Genomic DNA, 15,824 nt, shown 5'->3' with positions numbered 1-15,824 from the left:
AGGTCATGGTCCTGTTAAAATGCAAACTCAACAGGAAAGGGTAGTAAGTTCCAGTGTTGAGAGAGCTCCATTGAAGCAGCAGAGTAATCTGTCACTTCATTGATACTGCATTTAAGTGCTATGTAAGAACAGGACATTGTAAACAAAATGAGGCAGTATACCTATCTTGTCTAGTTTCCAGTAAATCTTTATTTAATGGTGTGTCAAAGTAACACAGTTAATCTAATCAAGTAAAGTTAAACATTAGTGTATATATCCCTTCTTTTGTAACTTTTTTTACCTGCACTTTCTCAAAGCAGTTTTAACTGTAGCAGGAAGGAAAAAGCCTTCTATCAGTCTTCTTTGTTACACGGATCCAAAGCACCTTAGACCACTTTGGTGTCATAGAAGCTGTGCTTAATCAGCTTCCTTGGTTGGTTGTATAGCTTTCACACTGCAAGTCACAGGATAAAGTGTTTCTGTCAAAATTGGCTTGGAGAAGTCTGAAACCACATCTTACATAGAGATTGCTTAGTACTTTTTTTATTTGGTAAATTGACAGGCTGTCTTTAGGATATATCCAGATACTTAAAGATATGCTTATACATCGCAGGTTTGGTGTCAGATTTTGCAAAATGGTTTTGGGCTCCCCCTGGATAAGTTTAATTGTTAACACTTTCACAGAGGCCAGACAGATGCTACGGTACACCTGGTATAAACATTTGTGATGTGAGGATTTTGCTCACCTTTTATTTAAATGTTTATTTTCTTAATAGCTTGATTTTTAGTAGCGCTTTTAAAGAGCTTTGAATTTAAAAAGCCTGTTCAAATTGGCCTCTAGTTAGAGTGCTTAAAATATTTGTCTGTTCTGAGAGTTTTTAAAGTAGATTTTGGGGTTTTTTTGTAATCTCTGTTGTAGGTATTTGGGGCTAAGTTTTGTTGAGGGGGAAGTTGGGTGCATGTATTGGTTAGTAACTAAAGAGCAAAGAAGTATCGTGGTTCTGAAGGATGAGGTTTCCGATACCAACCAGAATTTGCTTGTCTGAACTTCAGTTTCCAGTGGGCTTTGTGTGTTTGCATGCTAGAGGCAGCTGGATGCATTTGAGTGGGATTTTAAAAATAAACTAATTAATGAGAAATAAGTGTAGTCCCAGTCCTGTGGCAGTGCAGGTGAAAACTCCCATGGACTTGAGTAAAACCAGGATTTAATTTAGGGGTGGTTTTCAGTGGGTTTTATTGTTTAAAAATTTCTTCTGCAACAGTAATCTTAGGTGATGCTTGTACTGATAGAGGATTATTTCTTCCTCCCCTTACTCCCCCATACCATAAAGAGCACCTTAAATATTGATATTTTTTTTATCTAATCCCACCACATGGCATTATTAATCCATATATTTTACTACCACCCAGGAAAGCTTTGCATATAAAACATTGACATTATTAAATGAATGTTGGCTGCTGCATCCCAGGGCGCATTTTGCTGCCTCTCCTGATGTGTGTGGGGGTTTACTGTCTTGGGTTTTTTTCCTTCCTTTCATTCTGACTGCCCTGCTATAACTTGTTTCTCATTTGCCCAGCCCAGCAGGGGACATATTCTGAGGGCTAATGTTCATTAGACGGTAATTAAAACAGTGAAGGATGAATGTTAATGTAAAATGCTACATTTTTTCTGTAGTTTTCAAGAGATGAATCTTCCCGTGTACATGCCCTCCTTTAGGAAGTCTGTCAGAAAGTAATAGGTAGCTTCTTTCTTTCCCTGCAGATTCCAGAAATCTGCAAGGAGGAGTTCAGACTTCTCAGACAGGTCTTGTTACTGTGTCCTGTGCAAAATAATTACGAGTTCAGAAACAGTCAACCTGATGGTAAAGTTTATGAAATCAGGAGCAGCTAGTGCTGTGTGTTAGGTTTGAGCTGTGAGGGGACCGACGGTTGCTCCTCTGCACACAGTTTGAGCATACAGGACACTTCTGTGTCTCCAGTTAGTGGTCGACAAATGACATCTGCAGCTTCACATCTGTCTTCTCAGGAAAGTGAAGGACTGCAGAAGATCATTTTCTGATATTAAGGGTGGTCTTTGTTACTGGGGGCACAAGGAAATGGAAGAAGCTGTCTAGCTATGTGGGAAGAGAAGACCTCTTTTCCCAGGAAGGTGCTTATTCTGAGCTCAGATGTGCTCCTATCCTGAAGCCACGTGCAAATCAGCCTTTAGGGTGGTGTAGTTTTAGGATGTGAGAAGAGTGGGGCAAAGTGGGAAAAGAGCTTACCTGGAGAACTCAAAGCAACAGTTTAGGTATATGGCTGGGGTAAACATCAGCCTCTCCAAACCTTGGAAGGTTCCCATCCTGGTATGCATCCACGCTGGCTGTGCAGCATGCATTCCCCCTGCAATGCAGTGACCCCCTGTGGGACCCTCACTACAGGACACCAGCTGAGTTCCCTGCTGCACTGGGTCACCCTCACAGCACATTCAGGGTGCAGTTTGCCCCTTGTGATCCTCCATCACAGGAAGGCTGGTAGGAAGGGAGCTTTCAGGCTTCCATCCTCCACCCCTGCCTCTCCTTCTTGATGTCCTGGATACTTGCCAGCTTGTGACTGACTGCCCCCAAGAAATATTTACTTCCTGGTTTTTTGCTTAGACCTCCAGAGGCCTCATTTTTCATGAATAAAATATGAGCTGTTCTCCTAGAGCCATGAAGGGAGGAAACCACTGCCAGCTGATGTGGCCACTGCTTTTTATTGCTGTGGTTGCTGGTGCCTCCGCCCTTGCAGGCACAGAGACCAGAAAAGAGAGGAAACAGCTCCAGGGTTTTGTTTAGTGACTGTTCCCAGTGTGAATTGTGCTGTCTGGAGTCAATACTGAGGAACAGCTTGCTTTGTAATACCCTCTTTCAAGAAGTTTGTACCTGAGGAACTTATATGTTTCTGTTAGAACTGAAATGATCAATGATTTCTCTTTTGCTCAGAGTGCATGACTGGCTAATGTTTGGTTTTCATTATGTTGTAACCAGTGGATATTTCTCTGGTGTTCCCCCCTGCCTTTTTTAAAATTTGTCCAGATGAATGTAGAGTTGTACAATCACTTGTCTTATCTGAATTGTATTTTGACTTTTCCATCTGCTTCCACAGTTTATCTAGAATGTGTTGCATTAGCTTCATTTTATGCTTCTCTTGCAGCTCCTCTTGTCTTGGCATATTGTTCAGATTTAATAGACATGATATGCAAATAACAATATTAAGTAATAGCATTTACCCTCATGGTGACTGTACTTGTGCTCCCATGCTTTGAAGACAGAACTTAATGGGTGAGGTGAAGGGGTATCAAATGCCACTTTCTTACCCACATGAGTAAACAGCAATGTGTTCTCTTGCCCACAGAGGTATTATTATGTTCTTCCTGGGCTTTTGGAACTATTATCTCCCTAAACATCATTTGTCCTGGAGATTTCTAGGCTGCCAAGCCAACTTTTCTTACAGGTATTGCTTTTGACTGCTAGACTGGTAGCAGAGCTGAGAACAGAGACTGATTTCTACACCATTACTGCTTCCCTCTTTTGATCATTCTCTTAACGTAGTTCCTGTATTCGGTACTCATATCAGCTGAGAGCAGGCCGATTTTCTAGATATAAGTATATTTTTATAATAGTTTCCAAGTTCACCCTGGGATTTAGCTTTTTGCATGTGTGCTTGCTAGTAATATTTTGGTAGAATCTTTAACTGAATGGCTAAAAACTATATTCATCCAAGCAGCACAGTTAATGGAAAAAAGATACTGTCAATATACAGGTAGCAAAACTGAAATGGGAAAGTTCAAAATGTCTTGCCTAAGAAGAGAGAGTTTTGGCTTAGAATGTGGCCTTTGTCCTCTATATTGGGTACAATTGACTTCTTCCTTTAATTACTTACACAGTTACATCTGTGCAGGTTTTATGCATGGTAATAAGCATGTCTATATGCATGTATTTACATATTTGTACATGCAAGATATTTGCATATGACACTATATTGATTTACTTGGTTAAATACAAATTGACCAGTAGCTCAGAAAAAGGTCGTAGACATTGAAAAATAGTACTTTTAACCCGTAAACATAAAACATAGATTCCCCCACCCCTACAGTGATTATTTGGTGATTATTTGGTTATTTCACCCTGTTCTCTGGGTGGAACAAATGCAGTTGTTCAAGTTGCTTATTCAGTATTTCAGTTGTCGTTAATGTAAGACACTGTTTATTGCTGCATTATATGAGGAGTCTGAATCAGGTAAGTTGCTTCCTGAGCAGATAGGGCTATATAAATTGAGCGTGCCGTAAGTCCTCTGTGACTGTACTGTTCTTCAGAGACAATTCTCTTTGTCTGATCAGTGAATTCCTAGTTAAAAACCTCCTGAAATGCATGCTGACATCAGGTGATAAAGTTGCTGAAAGGCCAGAAAATCTTACATACTGTCATTAGGGTGAATATGAGCTGGGCTTGAGCTGTTGGCTTGCTCTGCCTTTCAGGAGTTCCTCTCCTGTAGATAGATGATACAGTAATACAAATGCCACCTGCACTGAATTACTTCAGCTTACAAGATGTGGTGGAGGGAATAGAGAAAGACAGAGCTGCACATACAATCTTTGTTGTAAAATGAATATATAGCAGCTATACGAACAGGTTTGATTGTACAGTTTATCAGTCAACCGCCTCATTGGGCTTAACTGTTAGTGGATGTGAAGGTTTGACACCATACAACCAGAACAGAGCAAAATAGCCTTTAGGAACATTGCTTGTTTCAGTGCACTGTAGTACACACAACTGTCCTTAGTAAATCTCATCTCATAATGGAAATATTATTATTGCTTATTGAAAATAACCTCATGATAAAGCACTACACAATGTAGTGTGCATACACATGCACATCGGGCAAAAGTAGTGCAGATGAACCAGACACACCTCATCTGGCACATTGTAGGTTATAAATTGGTTTATTAGAACTGGAATTTTATGGCAATGAATGATTGGAAAGACATCTCAGCTGCCAGAAATAGCCTTTATTTCCCCAGTAGATCAGTTAGTGTAACCCTGAGCAAGGCAGTTGACTTCCTTGTGCAGCTGGAAAACAGGGTAAAAGGCAGGAATATAGTTGGAAAATCAAGTGCTGCAGTGAAACGGATCTTCCTTGAAAAGAAATAAAGGGTTTAGAATCTGAAAGCTTAGTACTGTCTGTAATGGCATCCCATTGCATCTGTGTTCTGCTGCCTCAAAACAGTATATTGCAGGGAAAGGCCTGATCCTGATAGAGGGCTGTGCACCTGCAAGCCACAGTACAACAGTGCACACTTGGTATGGAGTTGCCTTTCATGCTGTCTCTGATCAGTTAATTTCATGGGGATTGCTCCTACCTGTAAAGTTGAACCTGCACTTTACGACTTTTGCTAAACTGGGGCCTCGGTTCCCTCTGAAAATTGGCAGACTGGGAGCATATGTTTCTCAGCACCAGGTGCTTGTACACGATTTCATTGCAACGGGTGACAAAAACATCTTTCTCATTGATATAATCATACAGCCTGCTGTAGGCCAGAGGGTTGTGGAGGTGGAAGGTGATTGCGAATAATCTGCCACTGCAGAGATAAGAGACTGGCTCCCAGTTTAGCTGGGTGGCAGCACGTCCTAGCTAAGCCCGTGGCTTTGGCAGCCTGCAGGCACAGTTCCTGTGGAAAAAAAAATGCCAAAATTGTTGTGGGACAGGTCTTGTTGGGAATGACACCTGCCCTCCTTCAAGTCTATACTGGTACAGAAGTATTTCACTCTTCTCTCTGCCTCTGTGATACAGGCTTATGGTATTTTTTAGATGCTCCACACCTCTCAAAACAATACAGTCTCAAGGCAGCAATGATGGAATGAATCCAACAAGATTCTAGTTTGTATTCATCTGCTGCCCAGATTGACCTGCTTACATACTTCTAGATCTACCAGGTATACAAAATTATCTTTAAGTATAGATATATGATTTTTTTACAATGTGGGGATAGGGAGAGTGAAACTGCCCTGCAAGTTCGAAGTGCTGTTTACAGAGGTTAACATCTAATATCCTCTTTATTTTCTACAGAAACAACTGCAGGGCAGAGCCAGGGCAATCTCCTTGGCTGTTCTTCCCCAGGAGAATATAATGTCAGCCCTGTGAAGGGAGATCTGCATAAGCTGAGGATTTTAAGTAGGGAAATTTCAGACTTCAACTCCTTGACTATTGGGACTTGAAGGTCACTGCAGTATGTCATTCTCAAGGCAATTTTCTCTGGAATTGCAATATGGTCATGGCTTTGTTTTATGACCTTGATGTCACGAAGTATTAATAATGTCTTAAAACAAGGCCACTTGCAAAAAACACGCAATAATGTTTGATCACTTGTTAGGTTTTTAGGTCAGTATTTATAATCTGCTTAAATATCATAGCCTTTGGTGTGATACGTAGGTGTGGATGCGAGTGGGTGGGTTTCTCTGTCATGCTTGCCTGTATACAGCAAGGAAATGAATTTTCAGTCTGTTGGGAGGGCAGCTGTTTCCATGACATTTTAAGCCCAGTTTGCAAATATCTTCATCTCTTTTCTTTAGCTATACATACGATTTGCATGCTACATGAGTGTGGCATGGATTAATTAATATTTGTATGTGTTTCTCACACAAAAAATACTATTAATTCCTTATTTCCTTTCTTCAGTAAATAGCTTAGATAGTAACCCGCTATTTCTGTTCTTTTGCCACAAGCATTCTTAGACATATTGCGAAGAATATAAAACAAAAGGTACAGGCAAATTACCTCCTGGAACAGATCAGAAAACTGTTCAAGTGAACATCCCCTCTGAGAATCTGAATCTTATCAGAGGCTCAAAGAAAGGGGAGGTAAACCTTATGTGTGATATCAAACGATTATAGAATCTGTTCAGAGAATTTTATTTTTCATCAAGAGTTAAGGGTTATCTCATACTTTTTTATTCTAATTAGAATTAATATAGCTACTGCTGCAACATGATTATCTTAATTTCCTTTAATATATTCTGGCATTGAGTTTCACAAGTTAATTTACCTTAATTGTATTTTTCCACTTGTTAACTTTATGTTTGTTGGCACCCTCCTCAGATTGTTTCTTCTAAAGAAGGTAAAAGAACACAGAATTTACCTCCTTTCCTTTCTTTTATATCTTCACAGCTAAGAAACTGGCAATTTCCACCAGCCAAATCCAAGACACATATAGTGCATTTGCATTGTCTGAAGCTAGGGCTGCCATGCATGCTGGTGTTACCGAGCCCTGCCATTTGCAGAGAGGGACACACAGCGCAGTCTTGTCAGGAATATTGGGCATAATTACTGCATTCCCTGTTTCTAAATGTGACTCTTGTGTGTCTGCATGCCTTTCATTATGAAGTGGAGTGTGTGCTTTATGGGTGCTGTGAGTACTGTCAGGTTAGTGGCTGTAGTGCACCCTGAGTAACAGGGCTAGTTTTCAGTTCTCACAGGACTGAGAAAGACTGAACGTTTGCAGCATGCATTGAGCTTGTCTGTGAGCGTTTAAGACTGAGACAAATATTAGATTAGGCAGCATAAGCTATTTTAACATGTATCTTCCACATTTAGTCTGGCCAAGTCAAAACACTTTACAGATCAGGTTGGTATCATTGTTCCTCTTTCATTGTTAGTGAAAATAGTTGTTGAGATGGAGGGAATTTCCATTTTACACCAGCAGTAAAATCAGAAATTAGATTAGACTCCAACTGTCATGTGTCCCTATACAGTGCTCCATAGAAAGCAACACTGGCAGCATTCTTGCAGTGATTCTTCCTTATTGGAACATATAATACAAGTTATGTAGTGCAATTAATAAAACTAAATTTGCAGAAAGCTGAAGAAGTGTGTGCATTCCTGTATCTGGGTTATATCATGGCATTTGACAGACAAAATCCACATTATACAGGATTGTCTGTAATAAATATGAACGCCTGGCAAAGGATCATGCTTTTTCACCCTTTCTATAAGCATTTTTGTGGGATTAGGATTTTAGGGAGTCATGACTGCCCTTTCTGCCTGGCAATCACTGCAGCAATATCCACTCGGTGAGTGAAATTGTTTGGGGCATCTTGCTACTCTGCTGTCACAAGACCTATTATTTCTGTGTAAAGAAATAACCTATTTTTTATGAAGACATTCTTTAAGCCTTTGAATGTCATACTGAAAAAAAGACAGCTGGGATCAGTGGATGGTTGAATGGGTTGATACTATGGTGGGAAAACTGAAATTCTAACACGTGGTAGATAGTTCCTCTGTACCAGAATAGCATGCTTTTGTTGCAAATGGACATTTCTGTGGAAATGGAACAGAACACAGTTTAATTACCATCCAGTGCTCTCCCAGAGACAGGAGAGCAGCCCATTCCCCTGCATCAATGCTGAAAAAGATGTGCTGTGGGTTTTGAGCTATGTATTTATGCTATGCTCTTTACTGTGGTATTTAAGTTAGGTCAGTCAGAGTCTTTGGTTGAAACCTCTCCTTAATTAAAAACATACATATGTTTGAAGGAAGTAGAGGGCAGCTAGTTGTACTGTTGATGGCCTCCTACCTTCTTCATATTCCTTCTGCCTTACACAAGAAAACTGCTAATATTCCACACCCCGGTATGAAGCCAGCATGGGTCTAGCAGAGCTCATTAACGTAGGCTTACATCTCACCCAGTATGCAAAGCTGGCTAGGAATAACTAGCTTATCACTTTCTTTAATGACTGGAAATTAGTGGACTGGAGGTGATCCTCATGGGACTGATAGTCATGTAACCATGACTATCATGTAAGCATGTAAACATGCTTCAGTTTTCTCATCTGTAAATTGTTATAAAGATTGTTCCTTGTGTGCTTTGGGATCATCTGGAAAAGCGTGCCCTATGTTAAATTACAGTGTCCGTGCCTTCTTGGCGATAGCCTTGCTTTTCTGGAGAATTAAAGGCTAAGAAATCAAAGTGGCAGGACTGGATATTTCGGTGGTCAGTACCCACAGTCAGGGCTGCTGTCCAAACCTTTTCCATGCATTGCCTGCTGAAGACATTTTAAAAGTCTGGCTTTTTTCTAAGTGTTAAAAGTAGAGCTAGTTTTCCTCCCCTTCCCCAATAAACACAGCTTTGGTTGTAGGTACTAAAATCATTTTTCAAGTTCTAGGCACAAATAGGAAGCTTTTTCATCCTGGCTCCCATCCCTCATCTTTGATCTTCTAACACACTCCAGTTCATGCAAAGGAAATGGGACTCTTGTCTCTCCCAGGCACTGCACATTCTGTAGCTCTGGTAGAAAACATCTGGTACTTCTCTTTGGTCTGAAATAGTATTTGTGTCGGGGCCCAAACAACAGGGAAATAGACAGCTCTTTTTTCATAACGTACAGGCTGGCTCCAATTTGTTACAGACTTTATTTGAGAGGTCAGAAAAAACAATAAATCTTCACACCCCTGGCAACAGTGAGAAAGGTCTCGTGGCACGTACTTGGAGCTGAAGCAGAACTCTGACTCTCTGACTTGAATGTGTATAAAAAGAAATGCATGAACTGAGTGAAGTACAATACGATAATGCCCAGAGTCTGGCCACCTAGGTTCTGCCCCGAGCTGTGCTGCTGCATTAGATGGGCCTTGGGAAGATAAACTAACCCAATTTCAGTTCCTGAGTCTACAAAACCTAGGTGATGTTTGCTCACCTTTGGGGGCAGTAGGCATAAAAGTCCCTTTATTGGTGCAAGCCTGGTTAAGTGCAACTGTCAATTGTCCCGATCTTTAAAAAAAGGACTAAGCAAAGGACAGCCTGATATTTAGTCTCGGTTCAGACAAGCAACAGGCTTTAGGGCAATAACAAAGAAAACCAGAATAAATATGGGGTACTGTGTTGGGATGGGAGGGCTGCTCAGAATGGCTTATCTACTTAACCTCTATTTTTTTGCTGTGTTGTTCCCCCCCACCCATGAAAAGAAGTTATACTCATTAGTGCCAGATCTCCTGTCAGTGTCTCCATGCTCTCTCTGATCCTCCTGTATTACTTTCTTTTGGTCACGCTTAGTTATAGATGTTTGACACCGAAATGTAGATGTTGACCAACATACTTCTGTTTCAGCGGTATGATCACAGATATGTTATTTTTTTCTCTCCATGACTGACTCACTTTATCTGTAAAGAGGAGCTTTATCTTCAGATGAACTTTTTAAAAAAAGAGCTATTCCAAGTTCTCCACTGCCATTGTGATCTTGTATAGGTTGTTTGGAAAAACATGGTATCAGAGGACAGAATTTCAAAAGGCCTGTACTTAATGGATGCTAAATTTCTATAAAAAAAACACTTGCCTTTGGGCTGGATAGGCAACAGTTTTTGTGATGAAAATTACACTGTTTCTTTGGTTATGCAGTGTGGTCCATTTTATTGTTTTGCATTTGTATGAAGTGCTGTCTCACATTCCTCAGAGTCCTTGCTACTGCAGCAAGGTAGTTTACTTTAAAAATGTAGAACAACAGGAACCAGGCTGTGCTAATGATTAAATTATACCAATGGTTGAAGTTTAAGTAACAGTTAATGCACTAATTTTGGTATAGGAAATACACTAAAAAAGCAGTAAGAGCTCCTCTTGATTTTCATAATTAATGAGACCTGCCATGATCCTTCAACCTATTTCCACCCACACTTTCTTTTATGTTAACTAGTGTGTAGGAACGCACAGCAGTCAGCCTAGCAGAAAGCCTTCTTTCAGAGCACTTTCCGTCACACTGTACAAGCCACGTGCGCTCCCCTGAAGGGTCCTGGAGCCAGATCTTGCCCATGTTGAATCCTGGCCAAGTCTCATTTTTTCCAGTGAAACAGAACAAAGTCAGGCCTTCGGACAAGAATGTACCTAACATGCATGTCTGATCTACATGCACCCAAATAAGCATCATCAATGCTGGGCATTTCTGGAAGGAAGATGAGTGGAATTCGTGTCACTTAATTTTAAACATCTCATTTGGCCTATTTCTCGACCACCCCTGTAATTCATGGATGGAAGAGAGCATTGTTAGAGAGCAATTAATCCATTTTAGATGTCTGCAATATGATGAGGGGAATTGCGCCTCGGTGCCTGTTTCTCTGCACTCATTCAGGAAGTCTAGACAGTTGGCTCAGATATAGATGTCTGAAGACAGATGAGAGGTTTCTTTCACCTGAGGAGATACAACAGAATCTGCTGGATATTAGAGGCTTTGCAGTGGTGCTCGGTTGGATAACAAATGCCTGAAAACATGGTGCCACTTGGCTGAACTGTTGCAACTGTGTAAGATCTTAACAATTTAAAAGCTGTTTACAAGAAGTTTCTGAACTTTAGGCTTGGCCTAGAATGGGTAAGGCCTAAAGCAGTCACTGATCCTCAAGATAAGAAGTTCTTTCAGCAGCTCTGTAATCGAGGGAAAAAACCAGCTCTTCTTTAAATCACTGCTTTAATCTTGTTTCTCCCACGAATGCTGGAATTTTGTGCTCTGCTGCCAAATGCAGCAGGCTATTTATAGTGTCAGCTTGAATGAATAGTAAGAACTATGGTGGAAATCACATAACTGAAAGTTGACAGTAATGAAGTTGCACAGTATTTTCGAATATAGTTGTTTCTGCCACCACTCAGTTTCAAGAGTACATTGGCAGGGCAAAGGGATACTTGGCAGGGATTTCTAGGCATGTGGTAGGGAAAAGAGTGAAAGGACTCAGCTCTGAAGCTTTTGTTGACTTCTGGGGTCCTGATGTCATCACTTCATATCGCCTATATATACTCTCTATAGCCTTTAAAAAGTAGCTGCCTTTGGGGAACAAGTGCAAGACCAGGGCTTTAGGAAGTGTAACCTACTGCTATGTGACAAATCAAGTGCCTCATCATCTCTTTGCAGAGAGCTCCTTTATCTCCTGCTGCTGGGTAATAAAATGGAAAGGTACTTGAACGGTTTGGCCATTTCTTATCTACTGTCTTTATTCATATAATGTATATAACAGCAAAACATAAAGTGTTCGCTCTTTTTGTTTCCCTAGATGCATGCGTGAGTATTGCCTTGGTTTTTACATTACTCTGTGTAGTGTTTCAGTTTGTCAGGATAATTTAAAAGAAAACAGCTGTGAAGCTTTTTAGTGATCCTAACAGCTAATGCAAATACCAAATCAGAATAATGGATCAGTCAAGTGGAGACAGTTTTGACTATCAGTGAGAAGCCACTTCACAAAACAAGATATATATCATATCACATAAAATAGGAGGGTAGTAGAGAAGCAAGAGGTTTATCAGGCAAATGTGATAGCCCAGAAATGTCAGAGATTGCATACCAGCTTTCTACATATAATGATTTAATTGAAATTCATGGCTCTGCTCACCTGGGTAAAATTAACAAGACCTCCTATGTTCATAGGCTGAAACTGGAGTGTTTCCTGTGCTTCTCTGTGTCTGGGATCATCAGTGCAAGGCTGTTTGTCTGCACGCAGCCCCTGTGAATAAATAAATGGTTATTGGGAAATAGTAATGCCACTCTGCACAATGATGGGTTTTTAACATTTATTTTCATCCTGAGGCTTTGTCTGTGAAAGGCAGGTACAACAGAAGCTGAGGGATAGCTTTGTGGGAGAGCACTTGATGGCAAAGACACAAATTCAAGTCTACCCAGTACTTCAGCCACATTCCTGTGAGAGCTCTGGCCCCAGATGATCTTTCCTTCTCTCCCTGGAAATTCCCCTGAGAAAGTTTAGTCAGAAGCAGATTTGTCAAAATAATTCAAGGAAATTACTTAAGAGCTGTGAAATTTTTCTAGCTTCATCTTACTGAAGCCAGTGGGCTCAATTCTCCTTTTGCTTGTGCATCAGCATTGCAGATTGCATGGGCGTGAGGGGAAACCTGACGGTGGTGTGTGTGTGTGTGTGTGTCTCTGCCTCCTCTTCAGGGAGTGTGCAGTGCCTGGCACAACGGCCTCAGATCGCAGCACGCCTTCAGTCACTACTAGAACATAAAATAGAATAGTCATTACGATATATTCCTATTTGCACACAGAGCCCTTGGGACAAATGAGTTCTAAAGAAGAAAACAAAAGCACTTGTAAAATTCAAGACTTCTGTTGCTGAAATGGAGAAGCAATGAGAAATGCGCTAGTTTGCAGCGTAGTGTGGCAGTCCTGGGCCCCTGTCCTGCTGTAATTCAGGACTGAAGATGGGAAATGGCATCGAGCCACTGCGCGTACCACAGACTATTGGCAGGCAAAATACAACCCCAGACTTGCTGACCTTCTTTGTCATAATGCAGACGTAGGGCTGTAAATTAAATGTTTAAATGGAAGTTTAGTAAAAGAACAAATTAGCATATATAAGATACAGCATAAAATTGTGCAATTGATCAAAAATGAGAAGGCTTAACTTCTGAGCAATACCTGATTTGAAATCCTACCCTGAAGCATCTGAAAACATTAAAGAGGATTCCTTTTTTTTTTTTTTTCTTTCCCCCAAACTGCATTAAATTTACACTCCTCCTTCTTATGAAATGTATGGCTGCATGTAACACTTCTCGTTAATCTCTCTGGAACTCACAAAGGGAGGTCACACCATCATCACTCCATCACCATTTTGAGAAGGAAAGAAACTGGGACCTAAGGATATGAACTGGCAGAGCTGGCACACCAGGGGTGAAGCTGGACAGGGAAGCGAGATGTCCCATTGGAGTCCAAGCCTGATTCAACAGGCACCTTCTTGTCTAGCTCTTTCTTTGGTGACATACTGTCTCCCTAGGCAACTACAGATTAGAGAGGAGGCAAAAAAATCTTGTATCCAGAACTGCAAAGCAGTGACTTGAGCTTGGATGTAGGGAAAATGTCAGGGAAAGACAGTGAACTAACAGTTGAAGCAGAGGCGTTGGAGTCAGGTGCTTCAGGTTCTATTTTTGACTTGGACCAGCCATTTCACTTTGCTTTGGCTTCCCTTTTGCAAGATGGAAAATGAGGATGCCTGTGGCTGCTTCGTGGGACTGGATTGCCTTGCTGAGGCCAGGGCTGGCAAATCTCATATTCTGGATGATGCTCGGTTGACCTCAGCTTTGGTTCTTCTCTGCTTTCTTGCCTACATCTCCTTCACTTGCGTCTCTGCTGTGCTTTCCTGGGCCCACGCAGAGGGTACAGAGCAGGGGCAGAGCCGCAAGTGTTGGGGCTGTTGCCAGGTGGGACCCTTTTCTGTTTGTGCCTGAGCCGGGCCCTTCCACCACCGTGTCTGATGTGCAGGATCTCACCCGCTGCCCCTTGGGTGACATGGGGTGTCTGCAGCGCTAGTGAGGTATGGTGAATAGAGTCACAACCATTTTTCCACTCCTGTCCGAATTTCAATTTGCATCAAAAAGATGCAATTTCAGGGCAGAGGCACTAGGTAGGACCCTGCACTGTTACATCTATAATGTCAGCTCAGGTACGGCTCCGGGAGTTACATGCAGAGAGGTGGTGAGGGACAAGTGGTGATTATCCACTCAGCCCACCCCTCCTGGCTTTGAATGAATGAGTTTTCAAGGCTGCAGGTGTTTTCTCTTTGCTGCATTCCCCGGAAAACCCCCGGTAATTGGGGCGCTCTCCTTTTTTTTTTCCAGGAAGCACCGCCAACTCCTCCTGCCCTTCTGTATCAATCGAATTCGCTACCACGTAAATTCAGATGTGCTTAGAGAGCTCCTCCGTTCCACAGCCGCGAGGAAGGGAGGAGACCGCATCTGCGTCGAGCAAAAAGGTGAACTTAACGATTATTTCTTTTCTTAAGAGACGAGCGGGTAGGGTTCCGGGCAGCCAGGAGGAGCCTGGTCGCTGCTTTGCCACCCTCCCACCCCGTTTCCGGCGGCGCCGGGGCCCGGCAACCAGGAAGATCTCAGCGCGGGGCGGCCCCGGACCGGCCCCTTTGTTCGCGCGGGCCGCAGGGCCCGGCCGTGCCGCGCAGCGCCCGCAGGCGGCGGCCGGGAGGTGGGCGGGGCCCGGCATCCGCCTCCGCCAATCAGGGCCGCCGGCGCGGCCCGCAGGGAGGGGCAGGGCGGCCGCCTGCCAGGGCTGCAGCCTGCGGCGCACCCAGCCCGGCACCCAGCCCGGCACCCAGCCCCCGCCCCGCTCCCGGCCGGCTGCCGCAGGGTAAGGGGGACGGCGGGGAGGGCCCGGGGGCAGCGGCTCTGCGAGCCCGCGCCGGCCACGATGGAAGGGATGAATGGAGGTGGTGCCCGGCGTAGCGGGGTCCGTGGCGCTGGCTCCGCCGCTCGGGCGCCTTGCGGGAGGCTTGGCCGCGGCAGAGCATTGTCCTCCGCCCGGGGAGGGAAGCCACCGGCCTCATCCCGGGGGAGGGGGGGTGCTGCAGCCAGGCCGGTCCCCTCCCCTTGCCGGCTGGCGGGTGGGAGCGTGCGGCGGGGGCTCCGCTCTGCTGCTGCCCGGCAGCGCGCACCCACCTGCGGGCACACGCCGGGCTCCTGCCCCGGCCGGCCCCGCCGCCGCCGGGTGGGCGTTTGGAGGTAAACGCGCCCGTTGGCTCACAGCAAATGGCTCTGCTTGGGAGCAGCTGGAGAGGCAGCGGCCTGATGCTGGGAAGATGGAGATAAGAGTGGGTGTCAGCATCGGGCGAGTTTTGGTGTTGAAACGAGATGAAAATTTTCTTTTGTCTGTGGGAAGCTGGACTGCTTGCTGGGCTCAGTCTCTTCTCTGCATTTGTGTTCTTTAATGATCCAGATATCGACGTTAACTACATACTGCAGGATTTGATGGGGGGTTTTTGTCTCTAGCAAGGAGATGTGCTTCTGAGAAGGCCCAGGTGGGCTGGGCTGCTGGCATTCACGTACTGCTCAGGATGCGAATG

At 43.4% G+C, this 15,824-nt stretch overlaps 1 protein-coding gene across 9 annotated transcripts in view; it reads left to right on the top strand.

Annotated features, from left to right (window-relative positions):
• The window catches only part of CLIP2 (CAP-Gly domain containing linker protein 2), a 96,361-nt gene that overhangs the window by 1,378 nt on the left and 79,159 nt on the right, over positions 1-15,824 (top strand). For 2 of the 9 annotated variants that reach the window (XM_055795601.1, XM_027790989.2), the window contains exon 1: positions 12,523-14,723. The gene's annotated coding sequence lies outside the window, so the exon portion shown is untranslated. Of the gene's footprint in view, positions 1-12,518; positions 14,724-14,994; positions 15,113-15,824 lie in introns of those variants that run through there. The other 7 variants (XM_055795598.1, XR_008745753.1, XM_055795596.1 and 4 more) reach the window with 7 other exon arrangements.

Source organism: Falco peregrinus, chromosome 2 (assembly GCF_023634155.1).
Source record: "Falco peregrinus isolate bFalPer1 chromosome 2, bFalPer1.pri, whole genome shotgun sequence".
In the NCBI taxonomy this organism is placed as follows: domain Eukaryota; kingdom Metazoa; phylum Chordata; class Aves; order Falconiformes; family Falconidae; genus Falco; species Falco peregrinus.
The sequence above is the reverse complement of the archived record's forward strand: the minus strand, read 5'-3'. Positions and strand labels throughout refer to the sequence as shown.